The sequence below is a fragment of the Periplaneta americana genome, chromosome 1 (assembly GCF_040183065.1).
Source record: "Periplaneta americana isolate PAMFEO1 chromosome 1, P.americana_PAMFEO1_priV1, whole genome shotgun sequence".
NCBI lineage: Eukaryota > Metazoa > Arthropoda > Insecta > Blattodea > Blattidae > Periplaneta > Periplaneta americana.
The window spans coordinates 184539663-184564676 of NC_091117.1; positions in this window are offsets into that span (position 1 = coordinate 184539663).

Here is a 25014-nt window from a genome sequence, read left to right on the forward strand (position 1 = left end):
GCAGGTACAATAAAAATGCAAGTAAAAATAAAATGATGTCCCTGTAGCTGGAACATTTCAATAGAACGGTAGATCATCCAATAACTTAAATAAAGGCCCATAGACAAGAGGAGCTGGGAGAGACCGAGGAACGGCTTGATAAATCGCAATATCTGTATACAGAGTCCGCAAAAAAAATGTATACACTCTTTAAGGAACGAAATCTACTTTTGTGCGAGATCGTGCGTATTTGCTTGCTTTCCGCACAAAACCAATCCGCGGAAAGTCTAAAATTCCACATTCAGTATTCCCAACCTAACACACATAACAATTTCCCTCTTCTTACCGCTTAACTGACATATTGATTTTACTGCTTTAGGTTTTTAACATATTATTTTTAGAGACGTTCAATATAGTAATAATTATAAATTGGAAACTTACCACTGCAATTTCACCTAAATTGTACTGTTAATTATTGTTTTTAAATATTTGCAAAAATTAAGTAAACTCTACAACTCCACTAAAGTTACTGCATTCGTGATGCAAGTAACATTAAGGAAGCCGTGAAAAAATCAACAAGATTCCAGACTCATCATAGGCTGGGGAAAAAAAAAGACAGACGTATATCACGGCCTGCTGGAGTATAGTAAACACAGAAAATATTTTAAAGCAACAATGTTGAAGATAGATATTTTTGTTTTGCAAATTTGCCGTCATTGAACAGAAACCAAGATGGAGATTTCATTGCAACTAATTAGAAATTCCTCTTTCAGGTATGTAATAAACGATCTTCGCACAAAATAATGTACGATACACGAGCGGTATGTTTTCTTTCAATTCTCGGAAATTGAAAAAGCTCAACTACGTTTCGCTTTTTCAGACTTTTCCTCGAACATGAAAACGTCAACATACCGCTCTTGTAACGCGTATTACTATTGTGCGAGATCGTGCGTATTTGCTTGGTTTCCGCACAAAACCAATCCGCGGAAAGTCTAAAAATTCCAAATTCAGTATTTCCAACCTAACACACATAACAATTTCCCTCTTCTTACCGCTTAACTGACATATTGATTTTACTGCTTTAGGCTTTTAACATATTATTTTTAGAGACGTTCAATATAGTAATAATTATAAATTGGAAACTTACCACTGCAATTTCACCTAAATTGCCCTGTTAATTATTGTTTTTAAATATTTGCGAATGGGGATTCCAGTTGGAAATGAGACAGTGCACTCGCTGCTATTTGCAGACGATCAGGTGATAATTGCGCAATGTCGAGAAGATGCCAAATTTATGGTAAGGAAACTCCTTGAAGCATTTGAAGCAGGGGGACTGAAAGTTAATATGAGTAAAACCGAATACCTGGTGATAGGTGGAGATGGACGAAATATAAAGTTGCCCCAAGGAATAATTAAAATAGTGAAGGAGTTTAAATATTTGGGGTCGGTATTGCATGAGACTGGAAATTGTAAAGCGGATATAGAGTATAGGATAATGCAGGGTAGAGGAGCAATAAAGATGTTGAATGGAGTGCTATGGAGCAGGACAATAACAATGCAAACAAAAAAGAGAATTCTTGAAGTTATAGTGGAAAGTATATTGACATATGGGGCTGAAGGTTGGAGTCTATCGGAAGGCCAAAAAAGTAAGATACAGGCAGTTGAAATGGACGGCATAAGGAGAGGTGCTAGAATATCCAGGCTGGAAAAGAGAAGAAACGAAGATATTAGAAGGTTAATGAACATGGAAGAATCGGTGATTGCAAGAATTGAGAATAGACAACTTCAGTGGTATGGTCATGTAAGGAGGATGGATGAGGGGAGGTGGCCAAACGTGCTACTTCAGTGGTCTCCAGCTGGTAGAAAGAAACTAGGAAGGCCTAGAAATTCATGGAGGGCTGGAATATTGAGGATGATGAATGATAGGGGACTAAATGAGCAGGACTGGAATGACAGACGCAGATGGAAAATGGGAATAAAGGGTAACCACTGAAAAGTGGAGAGGCCCTCAAAAGTAAAGTAAGTAAATATTTGCAAAAATTAAGTAAACTCTACAACTCCACTAAAATTACTGGATTCGTGATGCAAGTAACATTAAGGAAGCCGTGAAAAAATCAACAAGATTCCAGACTCATCATAGACTGGGGGGAAAAAAAGACAGAGGTATATCACGGCCTGCTGGTGTATAGTAAACACAGAAAACATTTTAAAGCAACAATGTTGAAGATAGATATTTTTGTTTTGCAAATTTGCCGTCATTGAACAGAAACCAAGATGGAGATTTCATTGCAACTAATTAGAAATTCCTCTTTCAGGTATGTAATAAACGATCTTCGCACAAAATAATGTACGATACACGAGCGGTATGTTTTCTTTCAATTCTCGGAAATTAAAAAAGCTCAACTACGTTTCGCTTTTTCAAACTTTTCCTCGAACATGAAAACTTCAACATACAGCTCTTGTAACGCATATTACTAATGTGTTGGTTTTACATTTAAATATAGATCACAAATGTAGTAGAGACATCATTTTATTTTTACTTCAATTTTTATTGTACCCGAGTTATTGAATGTACTTCACTCCCACCCCTTGTGCTAGTGAACTTCCACCCAAGGCCTTATATTCAGTCAAAGTCGTCTGAGTGAGAGAGTATAGTATGTTCCAGAAATATGATCGTATTTTCCAGTGAATCATACTTTCGCACAGGTACTGTAACCGTTTGGTTTTGTAGCTTGCCTGTTTCCAACATCCGTTTCTACTGGTCCTTCTGTAAGGGCTCGTGGCTGGGCTGTCTTAGCTCTTTTCTGAAAACATTTGCTGTCAGGAATTTGACGTCTACGTAATATTATACAACTGTTTAAAATAATTTAAATAAAGGGCCTCGTTAAGTAACTGTCACGTGATATCCCCTTTCTACGACCCTGCGACATAACTACTTGGACGGACAGTAGACAGCAACCTGAGTAATTTTATCTGTGCGAATCGGACAGAAGTGAAGTGATTACAATCCGTTGGTACTCTGTTGGCGTAATTCAAATCAATTGACAATATCAATATCCCAATAGTTTGACAAAGAGTGTATACTTTTTTGGCGGACTCTATAGATCTAGTATTACATTTCTGCCTCTATGCAACGTCACAGTTTGCGGTGAGAGAGAGATAGCAAAAGGTTGTACTAATTTGTGTGTAAAAAAATGTCTAAGCTCTCACCTTACACTCAAGCAAGCAGTGACCAAAGCATTGGAATGAAAGTAACCACATATCTCTTGTTTTGCTTTCAATACTCTGACGCACCATTTATCTCCGGGTCGAATATATTAAACTCTCACTTAACAAACTCTATCTCCTGTACAGTAGTGGCAAAAAAAAACCGGATCGACCCTTGTAGCTGATTTCCCAATATTTTTCGATTGCAGCGATATTTTACTACTTAATTAACTTATTATTCTCATAACATAAATTTTACCAGCAATCGAAAAGTATTGGGAATAAATTTGAATAAGGAACAAAGAAAAATTTCCTTCCCAGGCAGGATTCGAACCACGAAAGTCTTAGTTACCTGTCTATTGTGCTCTGAGTGAACAAGGCTCTCAAATCAGCTACAAGGGTTGGTCTGGTTTTTTTTTTTTTTTTTGCCACCACTGTAAAATGTTGCAACTATTACGATGGAGGATTATTAAAATATACTATTGCCATGAGGTTATGGATTTGTTTTTCGTGAAACAATTTTGTCAAGTTAATGGCATTTTGTCCTCTAATTGAGGTTCTGGCAGGTATGTACATCAATTATCAAGCAGTACATGTCACTTCACGGTATGTGTCAGAGGAAGAACAATAATTGTTTATATACAGTACATCTGAAGTCTTATTAGTAGCAACATGTATCTAGTCAGCGATGTATGCAATGGAGGGGGAAAGGAACTGGCCATCCTACCCCATTATCTTCTGGCCTAATTGCCTCATGGGTGATGCCTTGTTGGTGTCACTTATGGAATCCAGACCTGTCCTTGGACAGTTGACTAAACAACAACAGTAATTTGTATGTAAATGTAGCTATTCAAGAATGGGCGGAAGACAAAAATGTAAGTTCATTCTTTTTTCAAGAAGATCAATTAACTTTAACGCACACATAGCAGTGTGGAACTGTGTGATATTTTAATTGAAAATATTTAGGGCCATATTCATAGACATTCTTAGCGCGGACTTTCGGTGGATGATCAGCTAACTAACGTTTTTCGTATTCATAAACCAGTGTTAGCGATATGATATGATATGATATGATATGATATGATATATGATATGATATGATATGATATGATATGATATGATATGATATGATATGATATATGATATGATATGATATGATATGATATGATATGATATGATATGATATGATATGATATGATATGATATGATATGATATGATATGATATGATATGATATGATATGATATGATATGATATGATATATGATATATGATATATGATATATGATATATGATATATGATATATGATATATGATATGATATGATATGATATGATATAGGATATGATATGATATGATATGATATAGGATATATGATATGATATGATATGATATGATATGATATGAATCCTGTACAAGTAACCAATCGATAGCCGGGACTAGTTTAGCACGCTCGTAGCGCTGGCTAGCGAAATGTCTATGAATAGCACAGAAACTATGACCAAAATAATGACTTTCATAGGTAAAAGATATTGGAACACTTTTCCACACTTATTTACCTAGATAACACATCTCATATTTAATGGAGCATAACTTGGATTTTTAATTAAATAAATTCATTGACTGAAACAGTTAAGCCTTTAGGCAACAAGGACAGCCTTAGTTTTGAGGTATAGTAAGGAAATAATATGACCAATAACTAAATATGGAAAACAGAAGTTTGGAACATCGCAAATGAACTTCCTAACACATATAAGGATATTTACTTTCAAATAAAGGTAGAATACAACAAATAGAAATGGAAAAAATTTGTACACAAATTATTTAAAATTATGGTTTATTTAACGACGCTCGCAACTGCCGAGATTATATCAGCGTCGCCGGTGTGGCCAGAATTTTGTCCCGCAGGAGTTCTTTTACATGCCAGTAAATCTACTGATATGAGCTTATCGCGCTTAAGCACACTTAAATTCCATCGACCTGAGCCGGGATCGAACCCGCAACCTCGAGAACACAAGGATAGCACAAATGATTGACGACATATTTCCCAAACGAATTCTAAAATACAAATAAGAACCAGAGAAGGTGGACGACCGAAACGAAGATGGAAAGAATACTTCGCTTGAAGAGGGAACAAGCCAGGCAGGGGCTTAAACTTTGGAGCTGAAGAAGAAATACATGTTCGAGAGAAGATCAAAATAATTTATTTCGCAAGGGTCATTTTTAAGTGGAGCCAATTTGGAGAAAGAAGAGTGTCTGGTTCTTTTACAGAAACGCATCGGGTGATGAAACGAATATCTAAAAGCATGAGAGTGGGTTCAGAGCTTGAAAATTTGCTTGTATCAAACTTGGCTTGCCAGATTTATGTTTTGTTCCTGGTTGTTTTCAAAGCGATACCGTGCTTCAGATATTGACAGGCGACGAGGTGAAAATCCGATAATGTGTTGAAGTGGATCACGTCAGCTTCTCTCGTTTATCTTCGCCTTCTTTCTAAAAATCCGTTCACTTTATTAAACGCTGTGGCCTGTAATAAGTTCTTTAGAAATCGAGACGGTTCTTCGAAAACCTAAGTGCTCCTCTAGCCTCCAATTCGTTGAATAATAAGCCAAACATGACCTCAAAGTAACTTCCAGAGCTTTAACTTTGTGATGAAAATTTGTCACTATTTGACATCTTTTATTAAGCCGAGCCGTGGTTTAACCGGTTACACGACAGTCTCCTTTCACTGAGGCGACTGGGGTTTGATCCCCGGCAGTATCAGTGAATTCTATGGTGAACAAAATAGCTCTCGGCCAGGTTTTGTTCTAGTACTTCTGTACCCCTACTAATTCATTTTCATTTCTACTTTTCTGCTTACTTACGTACTGGCTTTTAAGGAACCCGGAGGTTCATTGCCGCCCTCACATAAGCCCGCCATTGGTCCCTATCCTGAGCAAGATTAATCCAGTCTCTATCATCATATCCCACCTCCCTCAAATCAATTTTAATATTATCCTCCCATCTACCTCTCGGCCTCCCCAAAGGTCTTTTCCCCTCAGGCCTCCCAACTAACACTCTATATGCATTTCTGGATTTGCCCATACGTCCTACATGCCCTGCCCATCTCAAACGTCTGGATCTAAAGTTCCTAATTATGTCAGGTGAAGAATACAATGCGTGCAGTTGTGTTGTGTAACTTTCTCCATTCTCCTGTAACTTCATCCCTCTCAGCCCCAAATATTTTTCTAAGCACCTTATTCTCAAACACCCTTAACCTATGTTCCTCTCTCAAAGTGAGAGTCCAAGTTTCACAACCATATAAAACAACCGGTAATAGAACTGTTTTATAAATTCTAACTTTCAGATTTTTTGACAACAGAGTGGATGATAAAAGCTTCTCAACCGAATAATAACACGCATTTCCCATATTTATTCTGTGTTTAATTTCCTCCCGAGTATCATTTACATTTGTTACTGTTGCTCCCAGGTATTTGAATTTTTCTACCTCTTCAAAGGATAAATTTCCAATTTTTATATTTCCATTTCGTACTATATTCTGGTCACGAGACATAATCATATACTTAGTCTTTTCGGGATTTACTTCCAACTCTATCGCTTTACTTGCTTCAAGTAAAATTCCCGTGTTTTCCCTAATCGTTTGTGGATTTTCTCCTAACATATTCACGTCAACCGCATAGACAAGCAGCTGATGTAACCTGTTCAATTCCGAACCCTTTCTGTTATCCTGGACTTTCCTAATGGCATACTCTGAGCAAAGTTAAAAAGTAAAAGTGATAGTGCATCTCCTTGCTTTAGCCCACAGTGAATTGGAAACGGTCTGACAGAAATTGACCTATACGGACTCTGCTGTACGTTTCACTGAGACACATTTTGATTAATCGAACTAGTTTCTTGGGAATACCAAATTCAATAAGAATATCATATAAAACTTCTCTCTTAACCGAGTCATATGCCGTTTTGAAATCTATGAATAACTGATGCACTGTAGCCTTATACACCCTTTTTTTCTCAAAATTCGAAATAAGTCGATATATTATGTTTGACGATGTGAGGACGATGAGATTAAAGATTATTCTATGAGTTGAAAACTCCTTTTTCTGTAAGAATTTCGCTTGGTAAATAAGCCTACACACAGACATTCGTGCATAAGACAAACGTGAACACAGAGCAGCTATAATTTTCTGACGTTCGCCTCTCCTCAAGTGTGTAAGAAGTATTGATATTGTCACGCAAGAAGCTTGAGCGTTTGCGGTATAAGGCAATGCGCAAAATGTAAATATAAATTTCTGTTGAAGTAGAGTGATTCAGTGGAAGGAAAACGATTTCCACATGCTTTGAAGGTTAGAGAATGACATTTACTTGAGAAGAGGTCATTGTTTCGTAAGAATAATAAAAACATGATCGCGGTTTTAAATACGGTTAGATGACAAAGAAACGACATTCTTGTAACCTTACTGTGATTTAGGTTTTGTCGGCTTTGTGAATAGAGTACAATTAGTATTGAAATTCTTCGAAAAATGGTTGAGAAATACGTACACCATTTTAATTCTAATTCTAAATTAGTACATTATGCAACGAGCCTATAACGATAGTAATTAAGAAGCGAGTATGGATGTTTATGAAACGAGCGCAAGCGAGTTTCATAACTTTCATACAAGCTTCTTAATTACCATTATAGGCGAGTTTCATACGACTTTTTATGCTCGATCATATTTCTAACTTGAAATTATTCAGATTATATATTTTATTTGTATCTGACAAGATCGGAAGTGACCTTGTTCTAGGTCGTGAATTGTGAGATGTGAGCAGATGCGAAAGTATTGATTTTTTTCCGAGGAACAATAATGTCATTGACCTTGATGTAATTCCGTTAAACTAGATATAACCTTGATTATTTAATTCGACATTGAAAAATGAGATGACAAATTGAATTTATTTGAATATTATTTACAATTAACGCTAATTATTATAGTAACAGAACATAACCTTCTGCGACAGTATTGGATTTCCAGCCTCCGTGACTTTTCGCTAATTCTCTTTCGATTGCATATCCGAGAATAATCGATACTTGCGGTTTTATAACGGTACAAAGCTGACTTGTCATTGGCTGAACACCTGTAAGCTGAGTTGTCATTGGCTGAACATCTGTACTTTAATGAGTAGGTGTACTTTAATGACATGTATTAAAGGACTGCTACCAGGTGTATAATTACTGCACTTCGGCATGGTCGAGCATAAAATAATATCTGGCACATATGCAGACTTTCCCGCGCCGTGGCGCCGTGGTCTAAAGCATCCTGCCTAGGACTCGCGTTACGGAATGCGATCTGGTTCGAGTCCTCGTGAGGGAAGAAATTTTCTCATGAAATTTCGGCCAGTGTATGGGACCGTGATGCACTTGGGGAGCTACGATAGTTAGCGAAATCCGGTTGCGAAAGCCATCTATAACGGCTGGGGGGATCATTGTGCTAACCACACGATACCTCCATTCTGGTTGGATGATCGTCCACCTCTGCTTCGGCATGTGGATGTGAGGCGAGCAGCTGGCTGGTTGGTTTTGGCTCTTCATGGGCTATAGCGCCAAGGATTTACTTTACTTTACTAGACTGCTTGTAAATTTAATACAAGAGTTCAGAGTTGTGATTTCAATATTCGCCATTACAAGAACATGTAGTAGTCTACACGCAGGCCTAATGACGAAATAGAATGCTTCCTTACAAGAATGTCGACAAATTAGAACATAGGCTTGTAGCGGCTAACTCTTAAATTGGCAAAACTTCATGTCTCACACTAGTTTATTAAACAGTGTCGAACTGTAAAGGAAACAACTATCGCAATGTCCATATTTTATATGTTGTGCAATTTATTTATTTATTTATTTATTTACCAGAGCTTCCTCAAATTAGAGGCTGCCATTAGACAAAGCATACAAAACAAATCAAGAACAAATAGATGATGAAAGATAACAGAGTAAGGAAAAAGGTAAACAAGTACACAAAAAACAAACAATGACAGTTTACAGTGAAGTTTTAAATTTTGCTACACAATTTTTTTCCATTGTTCTATTAAAATTATAGCATATAGCCTATTAACCTGTTGTATCCTATAGGATACATTGCCAATTTAAGGGCGAAATATGGTTAAAAATTTCGAAGGAACATAGCGAATATGTCTATTCATGCGACTGCCTTAGTTATTCATTTTCATATGATGGGAAGAAATATGTACATCACAATAGTGCTATAGTATAAAGTTCTGAAACCTTTATGAACAATAATTAAATTATTTAAAAACAAAATAAGTACCGGTATTTGAAAAATTAACAGGATACAGACAAATTATTGGATCATGTAGGACAAAAAATAGGGAAAAATCTCCACATATTATAATAAAAAATAATCTGATAAGACAAAGGAGAAACTTTGAATATCTAGACCTTGGATTTTTAGGTTTGTTTAGCGTAGGATGAAACATACGTTCTTTAGTGCACCTAGTCTTAGGCAATATCAACGCTCGAGAGTTTCTCGTGTTGCATACATTTAGGTATTTTTACATAAAATTGTTGCAATCTATCCTATTCGAGCTTTTTTCGATCGTTAAAGGTTAAATATGATATTATGATTATGTTTGCCGTCTTATTTAGTTCATAAAAATTACATGTGATCTATTTATTCACATACATCACAACACATAGAAAACAATTACAGATGAACGTTTTCTGCATGATATGTCATCATCAGATTGTAAGAACCATTAATAACAAGATATGAACACCTTACAATTATTATGAATAAAATACCATAGTTGTAAACAATTGCCATATGGCAATTAAAATAGGTTAAAACTGAGCGACGACAAACATTATCTTAACATATTTAATCTTTAACAATTGAGCTTATCGGAAATCCTACAAACATGACTATAAATTTTCTTCGATCTGTTTAAGCGTAATTTTCACTTATTTATATTCTATTTTAGTATTTATGTTTTCCTGTTATAAGAGTTTTATACAGTAGTGTTTCAGGGTCCTATAATTATAATTATTTAAAATTGTGTTTATCGTATTCTTTTATACAGTTATTAAACGCTAAAAGATTAAAGATTAAATCCTATTTTTCATTTTGGTGGCTGTTCTAATGCTGTAACTGTACAAACACTTTTCCTACACAGGTTCTACCAAAAGTTTAAGGACACCCCTTCGAAAGAAATGTTATACTTCTGTCCTTACATTTTATGTGCAATTCCCTGATGTTTATACAGGGATCAAATTTCTGTGAAGAATGAAGTATTTTACTGCAACCCCGTCTCTCTATTTTCCAAACTGGGGGCTATATAACAACTTTTCTGTTACGAAAACTTACTGAAAAATTACATTTTTGTAGAAAAAAAATTAATTACTCCAGAATGGATGTAATTAGATGAATGAATTTTCCAATATAGTTAAACATATCTGGAAGGCTTCTTGTGCAAATATAACTTTTTGTTTAAACAAATTGTGACACCACGTTCACGCATTAAAATCCAGATTTTCTAAAATTCTCTTGAGTTTGAAATTCGCAGCAAATTGACCCGGGACCGCCACTGCAACTTACATCCTAACATTTGGAGTTGTTAATAATAGTCAAACAGATTATTCCCTCCATTTTAGTACACAGTTGTGGAGTTTTCTACAGGTGTCGAAAGATTAAATTTCTTCCTTGAGAAAAAGTGAAAATGGGTCGAAATTCAGGAGTGTGGACGTGAAGTGTCAGATTATTGGGATGTGGAAGAATGACTTGAGATAATATCTAACTCCATCCCAAAATTCGTTGATCTGAATATACCCATTTTGGAGTAATTAAATTTTTTCCTACAAAATTGTAATTTTTCAGTAAGCTTTCATAGCAGAAAAATTGTTATATAATCCACTGTTTGAAAGATAAAGAGACTGGGTTTGCAGTAAAAACTTCATTTTTCACGGCATTCGGTCCCTTTATAAACATCAGGGAATTCACATAAGTATGAGGACTGGAGTGCAAAATTTCTTTCGAAGGGATGTCCAGCTTCTGGTAGAACCTGTAAGTAATCGTCACCTGAATTCACATAGTTCTTCAATAAGAATTACCTCAGCTATATTATCTATTTGGTTGGAGGTTAAAATCATTTCAATACGTCCGCAAACAGAAATGTCCACTAGCAAAATGTCCAGTTACATAAATGTCCATAAAAATTAAATGTTCACAAATACAATTTCCACTTATATAAATGCCCATAAAATTAAATATCCGCTTATACAAATATCCATAAAAATTAAATGTCCACAAATACAATTTCCGCTTATATGTGTCCATAAAATTAAATATCCGCTTATACAAATGTCCATAAAAATTAAATGTCCACTAATACAATTTCCGCTTATGTAAGTGTCCATAAAATTAAATATCCGCTTATACAAATATCCATAAAAATTAAATGTTCACAAATACAATTTCCGCTTATATAAATGTCCATAAAATTAAATATCCGCTTATACAAATATCCATAAAAATTAAATGTTCACAAATACAATTTCCACTTATATAAATGTCCATAAAATTAAATATCCACTTATACAAATATCCATAAAAATTAAATGTCCACAAATACAATTTCCGCTTATATAAGTGTCCATAAAATTAAATATCCGCTTACATAAATGTCCATAAAAATTAAATGTCCACAAATACAATTTCGGCTTATATAAGTGTCCATAAAATTAAATATCCACTTATACAAATGTCCGTAAAATTTGTATAATTGTCCATAAAATTAAATATCCGCTTATACAAATGTCCATAGAATTAAATGTCCATAATTTTTAATGTATAAACAGTTAAACACACAGAAATCTCCAATTTAAATCGATTTTTTATGTAAAATGTCCTATATGAGATCACAATTTTTATGTAAGTATAAAAACACAAAAATCTCCAATTTACAATGAATTTTTTATTCCATCTCTTGATCTTGACCTTCCTCTTCTGGCTGTCCATGCATTTTTCAAGTGATAAGATACTGCACGAAGGTAGCGTTTTATATCATTCCTGTCGTTTTAACCATGATATCTCCTCACGATTGCCTCTATCCGTTGTTGGTTTCTTTGGTAGTCTATGTTTATTAACTGGAAGCCTAATTTTTCGATGACCTATTGGAATTTGATGTGTGTGAGTTTCGTTCCCATGTTGTTCATCTTTGATGTTCTGAATTAACCTCCAAACACTCGCATGATGAGCAGCGACCATCTTCTGAAATTTACTATGAAATGCTTCCACTGCATTGTTTGTTCGTTGGTGTCCTTGAAGAGTCAGTATATACATATTTAAAAGGCATGATGGGGCCGATAAGCTAACACATTAGTAATTAAAGTTTTATCAATACCGTCAATGCTTATCCATTTAACAAATTTATTGGTTCTACAATAATTTGTTACATTTAATTGATTTTTAACGTTTTCGGCTTTATTAAGCCATCTTCAGAAGAGTTTATTCCCATATGTATAGGATTGGTACATGTGCATACAATACAAATAAATAAACCAATAAACATAACACACTATGAAAGTAATTGGACATATGGGGAAGTTAAAACATCACTGTGTTAAAACTGGCAATATAAGCCGTAATCTGGGTTATTAAAATTGTTACATGCTAAGTTAAAATTAGAATACAATTGTAATTAAAACATGTTGGTATCTATGTTGGATTCCAGATCTGACAGAGGCTTGATGGGACATTTATAATTTTAACATCACGTGCTAAAACTGGCAATATGAGCCGTAATCTGGGTTATTAAAATTGTTACATGCTAAGTTAAAATTAGAATACAATTGTAATTAAAACATGTTAGTATCTATGTTGGATTCCAGACCTGACAGAGGCTTGATGGGACATTTATAATTTTAACATCACGTGCTAAAACTGGCAATATGAGCCGTAATCTGGATTATTAAAATTGTTACATGCTAAGTTAAAATTAGAATACAATTGTAATTAAAACATGTTGGTATCTATGTTGGATTCCAGATCTGACAGAGGCTTAATGAGACATTTATAATTTTAACATCACGTGCTAAAACTGGCAATATGAGCCGTAATCTGGATTATTAAAATTGTTACATGCTAAGTTAAAATTAGAATACAATTGTAATTAAAACATGTTGGTATCTATGTTGGATTCCAGATCTGACAGAGGCTTGATGAGACATTTCTAATTTTAACATCACTGTGCTAAAACTGGCATTATGAGCCGTAATCTGGGTTATTAAAATTGTTACATGCTAAGTTAAAATTAGAATACAATTGTAATTAAAACATGTTGGTATCTATGTTGGATTCCAGATCTGACAGAGGCTTGATGGGACATTTATAATTTTAACATCACGTGCTAAAACTGGCAATATGAGCCGTAATCTGGGTTATTAAAATTGTTACATGCTAAGTTAAAATTAGAATACAATTGTAATTAAAACATGTTCGTATCTATGTTGGATTCCAGATCTGACAGAGGCTTGATGGGACATTTATAATTTTAACATCACGTGCTAAAACTGGCAATATGAGCCGTAATCTGGATTATTAAAATTGTTACATGCTAAGTTAAAATTAGAATACAATTGTAATTAAAACATGTTGGTATCTATGTTGGATTCCAGATCTGACAGAGGCTTAATGAGACATTTCTAATTTTAACATCACGTGCTAAAACTGGCAATATGAGCCGTAATCTGGATTATTAAAATTGTTACATGCTAAGTTAAAATTAGAATACAATTGTAATTAAAACATGTTGGTATCTATGTTGGATTCCAGATCTGACAGAGGCTTGATGAGACATTTCTAATTTTAACATCACTGTGCTAAAACTGGCATTATGAGCCGTAATCTGGGTTATTAAAATTGTTACATGCTAAGTTAAAATTAGAATACAATTGTAATTAAAACATATTGGTATCTATGTTGGATTCCAGATCTGACAGAGGCTTCATGAGACATTTCTAATTTTAACATCACGTGCTAAAACTGGCATTATGAGCCGTAATCTGGGTTATTAAAATTGTTACATGCTAAGTTAAAATTAGAATACAATTGTAATTAAAACATGTTGGTATCTATGTTGGATTCCAGATCTGACAGAGGCTTCATGAGACATTTCTAATTTTAACCTAGCATGTAACAATTTTAATAACCCAGATTACGGCTTATATTGCCAGTTTTAGAACAGTGATGTTTTAACTACCATATGTCCAATTACTTTCATAGTGTGTTATGTTTATTGGTTTATTTATTTGTAAGTTATTGTATGCACATGTACCAATCCTATACATATGGGAATAAACTCTTCTGAAGATGGCTTAATAAAGCCGAAAACGTTAAAAATCAATTAAATGTAACAAATTATTGTAGAACCAATAAATTTGTTAAATGGATAAGCATTGACGGTAATGATAAAACTTTAATTACTAACAGTATATACATGTTTCAAACTGAATGTGGACTTTTTATACTGCACATTTTGTTGTGGACATTTTACTATTGGACATATTTCATACTGGACATTTTGTTATGGACATTTTTTTACTGAACTTTCCCTTGAACATTTTGCTCTGGACGTTTTTATTTGTGGCCATTTCTCCTCTGGTCATTTTGAAGTGGATAATTTAACCTGGAAGGATCTATTTATTTTATTCTGTAAGTTAGATTATGTCGTATAGCTATCTTCTATTCTGTTGGAAAAATTCTAACTCAGTTATATCTGTTACAGACTTCACTGTTTCTTTTCTCAATGAAGTGCACAATAATTTTATTATAGATCACTTGCCCGCTCATCATATTTTGTGTGCACTATTACATTAACAATTTACTGTTCGTTCTTAAACTGTCACCAGTCCTTTGCCATTGTTTTCCGTGCTGTGGGACTTTTGAACACGCTCTACTCGGAGTAAGAGGAGACTCTATTCTCTTTTATTACTCTGCTTTTACGGAATGAAGTCCTCATGCAGCCAGTGAAAGCAGTTCATTCATGATAATTTGCATTTAATCAAGGATCAAAACTTGTTGAAAATGTTTGTATTACCCTTACAGAATGTAATATGATTTTAGAATTGCAATAAATTTATTCTATGTGAGAGTTTATATTCTATCTCATTCTAATAACATTTCGACTTAGATGCAGGAATTCATTATTCCCTTTCAGAAAGGCAACGAGCTGTCTGAACTTGCCTTTTATGTCCCGCGAAACACGGAGACCCTGGAATATTTACCGTTTACTGCTTCTAAACACAGCAATTACATTTCACTCTACATACACGTACAAAGCTTCCTCTCAGCTGCCTTCCACTCAATTCTGTAGCCTGTGTCAGTCATGAATTCTCGTATCGGGCAATATAACTAATTGAATATATATTAATACAATATCTCCGTGCCGTCCAGAGTTTCTCCCTGAAAAAAATAAGTCAACGTTGTCATATTTTTTAAGTAGAGCACATAATGGCCTTTTTATGAGAGCTGAAATTGCTTTTCTAACAACGGTTTCAAAGTTTCTTGTACACTTAAACAGTGTTGTGTAATTAATAAATGTGTAGAAATACGCAAATACAAATGTATACACACTCAATAATACTGTACTTACAAATGACTTTTAGGGAACCCAGAGGTTCCTTACCGCTCTCACATGACTTACGCCCGCCATCGGTCCCTATCCTGAGCAAGATTAATCCAGTCCCTACCATCATATCCCAACTTCCTCAAATCTATTTTAATATTATCCTACCATCTACGTCTCGGCCTCCCCAAAGGTTTTTTCCCCCACTCCGGCCTTCGAACTAACACTCTATACGCATTTCTGGATTCGCCCACACATGCTACATGTCTTGCCCATTTCAAACGTCTATATTTATTCCTAATTATGTCAGGTGAAGAATACAATGCATGCAGTTCTACGTTGTGTCATTTTCTCCATTCTCCTGTAACTTCATCCCTCTTAGTCCCAAATATTTTCCTAAGCACCTTATTCTGGAACACACTAAATATTAATAATAATAATAATAATAATAATAATAATAATAATAATAATAATATCATCATTATAGTAATAATAATAACAAACGTACCTCGGTTTCCATATTAGCTAATTGAGCTTATAAGTAGAGCCCGAAATTTTAGATGCTAAAAGTTAATATTGTTCCTCGGTATAGTTCATAAAATAGAAGCCATGCCCCCACTTCTTTGACACGTCATTCTTGTCGTTCAGTATTTTCCTTTTGGTACCGTCAACTACCTCTTACAAATTAACGCACGGTTTACAAAATTCATTACCCAGTCTTTGTGACTCTGTTGTCTATTATTACATATCGGACTCTTGTGAACTAGGCTTAAAACCCTCCTCACGGGCACCACATCTATTCATCTACACTCAGTGTCATTCTTAACTTTTAGCACCTAAAGTTCCGAGATCTACTTAGAAGTCAGGAGGCCAGACTCTAATTCCGGTCGACACAATCTAAATTTATACCTTGTGTTGTGTAAGCCCGTGCTCCAGGCAACACAGGGGTTTTCTCCGGATACTCCGGTTCCCCTGGGATATTTTTAACAATTCTCCATCATCGTAAGTGTAATGTAGACCCAACGCCTATGTTGCACTCTAGATAGTCTCTGACGAACTTAGTGGTATATTTTACAATTAATTTTGGTTTTCAGATAAATCCATTCAATATGGAAAATTTATTTGCTATTACATCTTAAATATCATAAATATCTTAAATATCATATCTATTTAAGATTTAATAGTAAATAATTAAATTTGCAAATAGATAAATCATTATGATTGAGCATTAAAAATAAATTTATCATAAGTGGTATATGCTTTTCAACACTAGCGACATCTATGAGCTTCTCTAGTAGAGTCATAGCATGGGAAACACTTTGCGAAAGCCATTGATTTAATTCCCAATATGATCAGCCATTTTAAGAGAGCAGTGTATTATGATGAAAATGATTGAAAGAATTTTGGTTTTGTCCTCAAAACGAGCAAAACTTTGATCCGAACAAATGTAACTTTTCATTCGGCAAAGGAATTTTACGAAGTTACATTTGTTAGAATCAAATTTCTGCATATTTAAAGAAAAAACTGAAATTCTTTCAATCACTTGTCATAATACACTGCTCTCTTAAACTGAGTGAGCACATTGGGAATTCATTCAATAGCTTTCTCAAAATTTATCTACTTACTTACTTACAAATGACTTTTAAGAAACCCGCAGGTTCATTGCCGCCCTCACATAAGCCCGCCATCGGTCCCTATCCTGTGCAAGATTAATCCAGTCTCTATCATCATATCCCACCTCCCTCAAATCAATTTTAATATTATCCTCCCATCTATGTCTCGGCCTCCCCAAAGGTATTTTTCCCTCCGTTCTCCCAACTAACACTCTATATGCATTTCTGGATTCGCCCATACGTGCTACATGCCCTGCCCATCTCAAACGTCTGGACTTAATGTTCTTAATTATGTCAGGTGAAGAATATAATGCGTGCAGCTCTGCGTTGTGTAACTTTCTCCATTCTCCTGTAACTTCATCCCTTTTAGTCCCAAATATTTTCGTAAGAACCTTATTCTCAAACATCCTTAATCTATGCTCCTCTCTCAAAGTGAGAGTCCAAGTTTCACAACCATACAGAACAATCGGTAATATAACTGTTTTATAAATTCTAACTTTCAGATTTTTTGACAGCAGACTAGACGACAAAAGCTTCTCAACCGAATAATAACACGCATTTCCCATATTTATTTTGCGTTTAATTTCCTCCCGAGTGTCATTTATATTTGTTACTGTCGCTCCAAGATATTTGAATTTTTCCACCTCTTCGAAAGATAAATCACCAATTTTTATGTTTCTATTTCGTACAATAATCTGGTCACGAGACATAATCATAGTCTATACTTTGTCTTTCCGGGATTTACATCCAAACCTATCGCTTTACTTGCTTCAAGTAAAATTTCCGTGTTTTCCCTAATCGTTTGTGGATTTTCTCCCAACATATTCACGTCATCCGCATAGACAAGAAGCTGATGTAACCCTTTCAATTCCAAACCCTGTCTGTTATTCTGAACTTTCATAATGACGTATTCTAGAGCAAAGTTAAAAAGTAGAGGTGATAAAACACGTTATGAAATGTTTCATATAAAACAGTTTTTATCTCGAAAAGGCAGGAAAAACATTTTTGTTTGAAATATCTTCAACAATAACCACCTGAAATTAATTATGTTACTTACGGTTTACTTTGTATATAGTATATTATGGATTTTGAGAACTCATATTTTCATTTAAATATCTATACCGATTTAGAACTATTCAAACATATTTTTCTTGTTCTTTGTACAATGAGAAAATAAGCATGATGGTGATTCACTTCATAAAACAAAGCGCCTCTTTCAGTAGTACTTGTGGTAAGTACAAAACCGCGCTAAATAGTCTATAAGGACATTAATTTGATTAATCGTATCACAAATTAAAACAGACCGCAAGACAATATCTTACCACGCTAATATTTTACACTGGGTAATTCAGCAGTTGGAGACCATTCGTTAGTAGTTCGCAGAAGTTATGTTGACATGCGAACTATTGTCCGATGAGTAACGCCACCTGCAAGACAATGTTGCGACAGTAGGACATCCACCTGGTGCTTATGGAACGCGTTCTCCGGGTTCACGCGTCTGGGACGTGACTCATGACCATGTGCATTAGTTCCGGGGTGTTGTTCAACCTAGGTTGTTCTAGAAAGCTGAAGGATAGGTCTCCAAGACAATATAGCGACCATGACTATATCTCTGTTTTCGTTATACTATCCACTTCCGCCTTCCCTGAGTTTCGGCCTACAAACTGTTATCGAAGTACTTCTTCTTACTACACTCCCTATGCTTCATTGCATAAATTTGATTGTTATTCAAAACTTCCATCTCCTATACTTTCCTGCTCCGACTTACTGTACATACAGGGTGGATCAGGAGGAAAGGTACATGGTTTGAAGTGTGATAATATTGGTGATCCTGAACAAAGAAGTTTATATGAACATATGTCCTGTTTTTTTTTACGGTTTTGAAGAAAACTAATGGAAACAATCAGTAACGGGAAAAGTGCAGTTGATAGTAAATAATAATAATAATAATAATAATAATAATAATAATAATAATAATAATAATAATAATAATGGCTCTTTATTTAACCTGACAGAATTAAGGCCGTAGGGCCTTCTCTTACATTTAACCAGGATTAAAACTTGCTTAGATAGTTCAACATACACTGAATCGGATTTAAGTAATTACACTGAATCGGATTTCAGTAATTACATACAGATACGATTTACATAGGAAATGATATCAAAAGAGGCATTTAAATAAAAATTTACCTAATAAAATAAAAATAAACACAGTGGAATACAAATTATGTTGTTAGAATCAAATACATGATATCAGAAGCCGGTAATTCAATAAAATGTACTCGATGAAACAATAATAAACACATTGGACCACATATTGGTATTAAATTACAAGCAAGTAGAATTCACATAATTTTTTTGTGTTATTTTACCACGCTGTATCAACATCTAGGTTATTTAGCGTCTGAATGATGTGAAGGTGATAATGCCGGTGAAATGAGTCCGGGGTCCAGCACCAAAAGTTACCCAGCATTTGCTCGTATTGGGTTGAGGGAAAACCCCGGAAAAAACCTCAACCAGGTAAATTGCCCCGACCGGGATTCGAACTCGGGCCACCTGGTTTCGCGGCCAGACGCGCTGACCGTTACTCCACAAGTGTGGACTTCACATAATTAAACCAGACGCTGACAATTGAATAAAATGTACACAATAATAATAATAATAATAATAATTGTTATCATTATTATTATTATATACATATATATATATATATAAGTATCTATTGTGGAATACATACTGGTATTAGGTGTTAAATGAACACGATTTACACACTAAAGTCATGAACAGAGATTTGAATAAAGAACACACAAAAATGAACGCTGCGATAAATATATGAGCATTAAATTAGAAGAAAATACTATTTACATAATAACATTAAAAAGACGATTGAATTAAGCGTGCACAATAAAAATAAGAGACAAAAAATTAAAATAAACACAGTGGAATATATTAAATTAAAACATTGTTACATTATGTTCTGTTTAATTGTGTACTTACTTTGCAGAACATGTTAAAAAAGTCAACCGTCAACTTCAATGCACTTTGCAGCTCTTATAGACAGCTGCTGTGTTCTTGATCTCAGCTGATTCGGACGTTCCTTTACTTGAGCACAAGCACGTAAATTGCGAGCGAGAAGTTTCCACTTTAAGCTTGTAGATTTTGCTCTTAAGCCAACCCTACACACAGTAATCCAATGGAGTGAGGTCGGGTGATCTCGGTGGTCAAGAAATGACTCCATCGCGACCGATCCAACGCCCAGGATACGTTTCATTAATCCTACTACAACCTAATGTCGTTTTGGTTGCGACTGCATGTGAAAGCTGATGAAGGACATGAGAAAGACGCCCGTGATTTTCAAACAGCTGTAAGTCAGATGCTGTTAAGAACAGAACATATGTTCATAAGTTTTTTTTTTTTTTTGTTTAGAATCACTACCATGTACCTTTACTCCTGACTCACCTTGTATTTACTGTATTTCCCGTTCTTCGACATACAAGGCAAATATGCTTCCTCTCGTTCAATCAAGACTCATCGACTTACAAGCTACCATCAACATAGTCCAACTGCACACCCCGCATTTAGACTTATATTTTATCAACGTCAGGTCTGTTCGCTGTATTTTTAATCCTGGTGTCAACAAAACAATTTGTACTCATTCGCAAGCAATAACGCTGGATAGTGGTACTACTTTCAAATGATATGTGGCAAGCTATGATTACTGCATCATTAAAATGGCCCACAAGCAACTAAAACTATGATAGTTGTAAGATTAAAATTGAATCGTTTATTGTAAAAACCCCACATGTATAAAAATTGAAATTCTACAGGAGGGACAAAAAAAGTTTTACACTTAAAATATATTTTGATAAGCTAATGTCCTTTACGTTAATGAAACATTGTTAAAACTGTGTTTTATACTTGACTTGTGTAACCGTGCGAGATGAAAATGTACGTCATCATCACTTACGAGGTTTTTACTACAAACCGAGATTGACGTTAGAAGTACAGACTATTTAAGTATTTAATTGGGTCAAAATGAAGAAAAGTGTATTTTAAACAATATATATACTGTATTAGAAGATCAATCCACAAAATGTACAAAATGGATTGGATTTTTGTTTACTGAATTCTTTTTAGTTTTATGATTGTTCCACATCTGTTAAGACATCTTCTGTTCTTGGCCAGGATACTACGAGTATTTCTGCATAAAAACTGCTGAATTCATCAGGAACATACTGTGTAAATCACAGATTTTTTGGCATTAATGGAAACCTTGGATTTATAGGAAGCCTCTGTACGCATGGAGAGCCGCCTGACTGGTTTAGTGCTTTTTTCAGGAATCCGTATTGTGAAGCTGTCTGTTGGCTTTAAGCCTCCGATACTGGTTTTACAAAATATCTTTCCTCTTCTCTCTCCAGTGTGTATAAATTCAGAAAATTGTGAAATTTTGAAATGTATTTTTTTTTCTCACTACATTTTTACCACATGAAGCATGACATACATCTGAGTTTATAAAATGAACGTCACCAATTTTTGAAATTCACCACATCGTCTCTTTGAACCATATTGACAATAAATTTATTTCATGAATTTACAATGATTTCTGTCAGTTGATAAATGGTATAGGTTCAATCAATTCGGTTCCGTTTGGTGTAAAAATCCCATAGATGCTGTTGTTGAGGTTTTTTTTGCAATAAACCAGATATTCACTACCTAATTCCTCAACATTATTGAGTTGCAGATGTATGATTTTTACACTCAACTATTTGTCCATTGGCAAAGTATAACAATTTGCACAAAAACAATTTTTTGTAAAAATGTCAGTTATTGGGATTTTTACAATAAACAATTCAATTATGAATAGTGACTGGAATTTTAGGTGTTCAAGAAGTCCATTTTAGGTTATTGGAAGAGGTGAAATATGTTTTTTTTTTTTTTTTTTTTTAGTTTTTTATTCAAACTGTGGAAGGGCTCACAAAAATTGCCTCATTGTTAAAAATGTACGTTTACAGTCAATTTTAAATAGATAACTTTTCTCTTGGTTCTAAAGATGGAATCATTTCCAAAACACACGTAATAAATGCAATTTCACTTGTTTTGACATAGCTTAACAAAACACAAAATATAACAATTCAATGTTAACACCAGAAGCATCAGAATACGACAGACTGCACAGAGACCTCAGAAAAGTTCACAGCTTGTACTCGCACACGCAAGATCACAGTCTTTTATCAGAGAACATGCCCGGAAACTTAATGAATTTCAACAATGAACAATGCGAATTTTTCGCAGTTCATTCATTTCAAGGGAAAGTTTAGTTACTTCATACCCTTCTACTGGCATGTCATATCTACTATCAATGGAAATTGCAGTGGAAAATACATATAAGGTGGGTGCTCCTGTTATGACCATGTTCTTGATATGGCCACCCCCCCCCTATTGTGAGTTAGTTAACCAAAAAATCCGCTAAATTGCAGCAACATCCAGTGAAAGGGCATCCTGGTATGTCACTTGATCGTTTTCCATACAGTCAGGTTGAACAATATGGCGTCAGTTGTCTGTTTTGCGATTTTCATGTGACCTCTTCTTATTTTTCTCTGGTAAGTCTCCTTTGTTTTATGCATGTTTTTCAGAGACTTGTTTCATGAAAACCATAGTACTCCATTCAGTTTTTAATGTTCTATTGATTGGTGTTGTCGTTGATGGTGTATCTTTTACGAGTTGTTCATAATCAAACGATTTTCGTGAAAGCTTACCTGCTCCTGATATGGCCATATCAATGCACCATGGCCATATGAAGTTCATTTCACTTTAATTTTTTCACCTGACAAATTTACATGCCTTATAGCTGGGATTACGCAAACATTTTGTATTTTAAGAAAAACAACTTAATTTTTTATGGAAAAACCTGTTTTGACTACACTTTTGAATTGTAAAAAAGATTATTAAGTGTCATGTTTATTCATTTTACACCAAAATTATTTAATTTTAGCACAACTTCGCTATCTAACTGAAAACAATCACGATTTGTAGAACATGGAACAAGGGTGGCCATATCATGTGCACATGTTCCTGATATGGCCACTAGGTAGTCTTTTGGAATTTGGGACTTTTTGGACAATTAAAGCTATTTTTATGGGGAAAGGAAATTGTTTTAAGAAAGTCCATTAGACTGAGAACGAGTAAGAAAAAAGTGGTTTACATGTTTTTCAAAATGGCGGCTAGAAAAATTCTCAACCTTAGCATGGCCATATCAGGGACACCTACCTTAGTCCAAATCAGTGCCCTTGAAAGGGTGAAGCCTCTGAAGGACGGCCGGCTATGCAAAATAAGAGAAGAAATATTTTTTTTCGGGGAAAACTATCAAGTTTTGACCCTATGTTGTGTGGACATTTTTTGATCCTGTAGACCGTCCCTGACGACTGTGAAAAGGACGGCCCTTATACCCCTTACACCCTGTATATTTATTTATACAGAATATACTTCCTATGACATAAATTTCACAATTCACTTTTTCCAAATGCGGTTAAAATGTTGCACTTTTTGTCGGAAAACCCTGGTTTGTGACAACCAGAACACCAGAGGAACATCCGGAAATTCAGGATGCGGTTGACCTTAATGGGAAACACACTCAACAAATGTTGTGAATGTGTAAATATCACCTTCCTATATTTGAATCCAAGCAATTCTGAACTTTTTTTTCGAACGTAAATCTTTTACCTTTCAATCTTATTTCTGCTTTCGCGATTAAATTAACTCCTAACTCGGGCGCTATTAGTTTAGTTTCTTATTCGTTTCTTATTTGCATTTTAAATCATGAAATAAATTCTACGGTAAGTTCTTTACCATTACTACAAGCTTCTCCTTATTATTTATGTTTAAGTTGGTGTCTATAAAGCTTGTCCATCTTTTCATCAGACATTCAGGACGTCTTCAAAATACAGGCTTCCTTTGACAATATTACATCTTATGTTGTCTTTATGCTTTAATGTAGCGTTTTCTGAAATTTATCCTTTTTATTTATTATACTCCAATTTTACAGAGAACCCTATTTTACCTGAGATGTTTATTTTATTTTATTGGGTTATTTTACGGCGCTGTATCAACATCTCAGGTTATTTAGCGTCTGAATGAAATGAAGGTGATAATGCCGGTGAAATGAATCCGGGTTCCAGCACCGAAAGTTACCCAGCATTTGCTCGTATTGGGTTGAGGGAGAACCACGGAAAAAACCTCAACCAAGTAACTTGTCCCGACCGGGATTCGAACCCGGGCCACCTGGTTTCGCGGCCAGACGCGCTGATCGTTACTCCACAGGTGTGGACGATAGGTATGTTATAAATACATTATTATAATATTTGTATGACATTGATTAATCAAATCTCCTATTGAATTAATCTTATGTTTCAATTATGAAATTTATAAAATTTTACAAATCTATAAATTCAGTAAATCTGTACAACGTTTTATAATTTATACACATGAATGAATGAAATGAAATGAGATGAAAGTAAATACTAAAATGCAATCTTATATTTCAATGAACAAGTTTAATGAAATATATACTATATTATAACCTAAGCAAACAACAAGTAATCC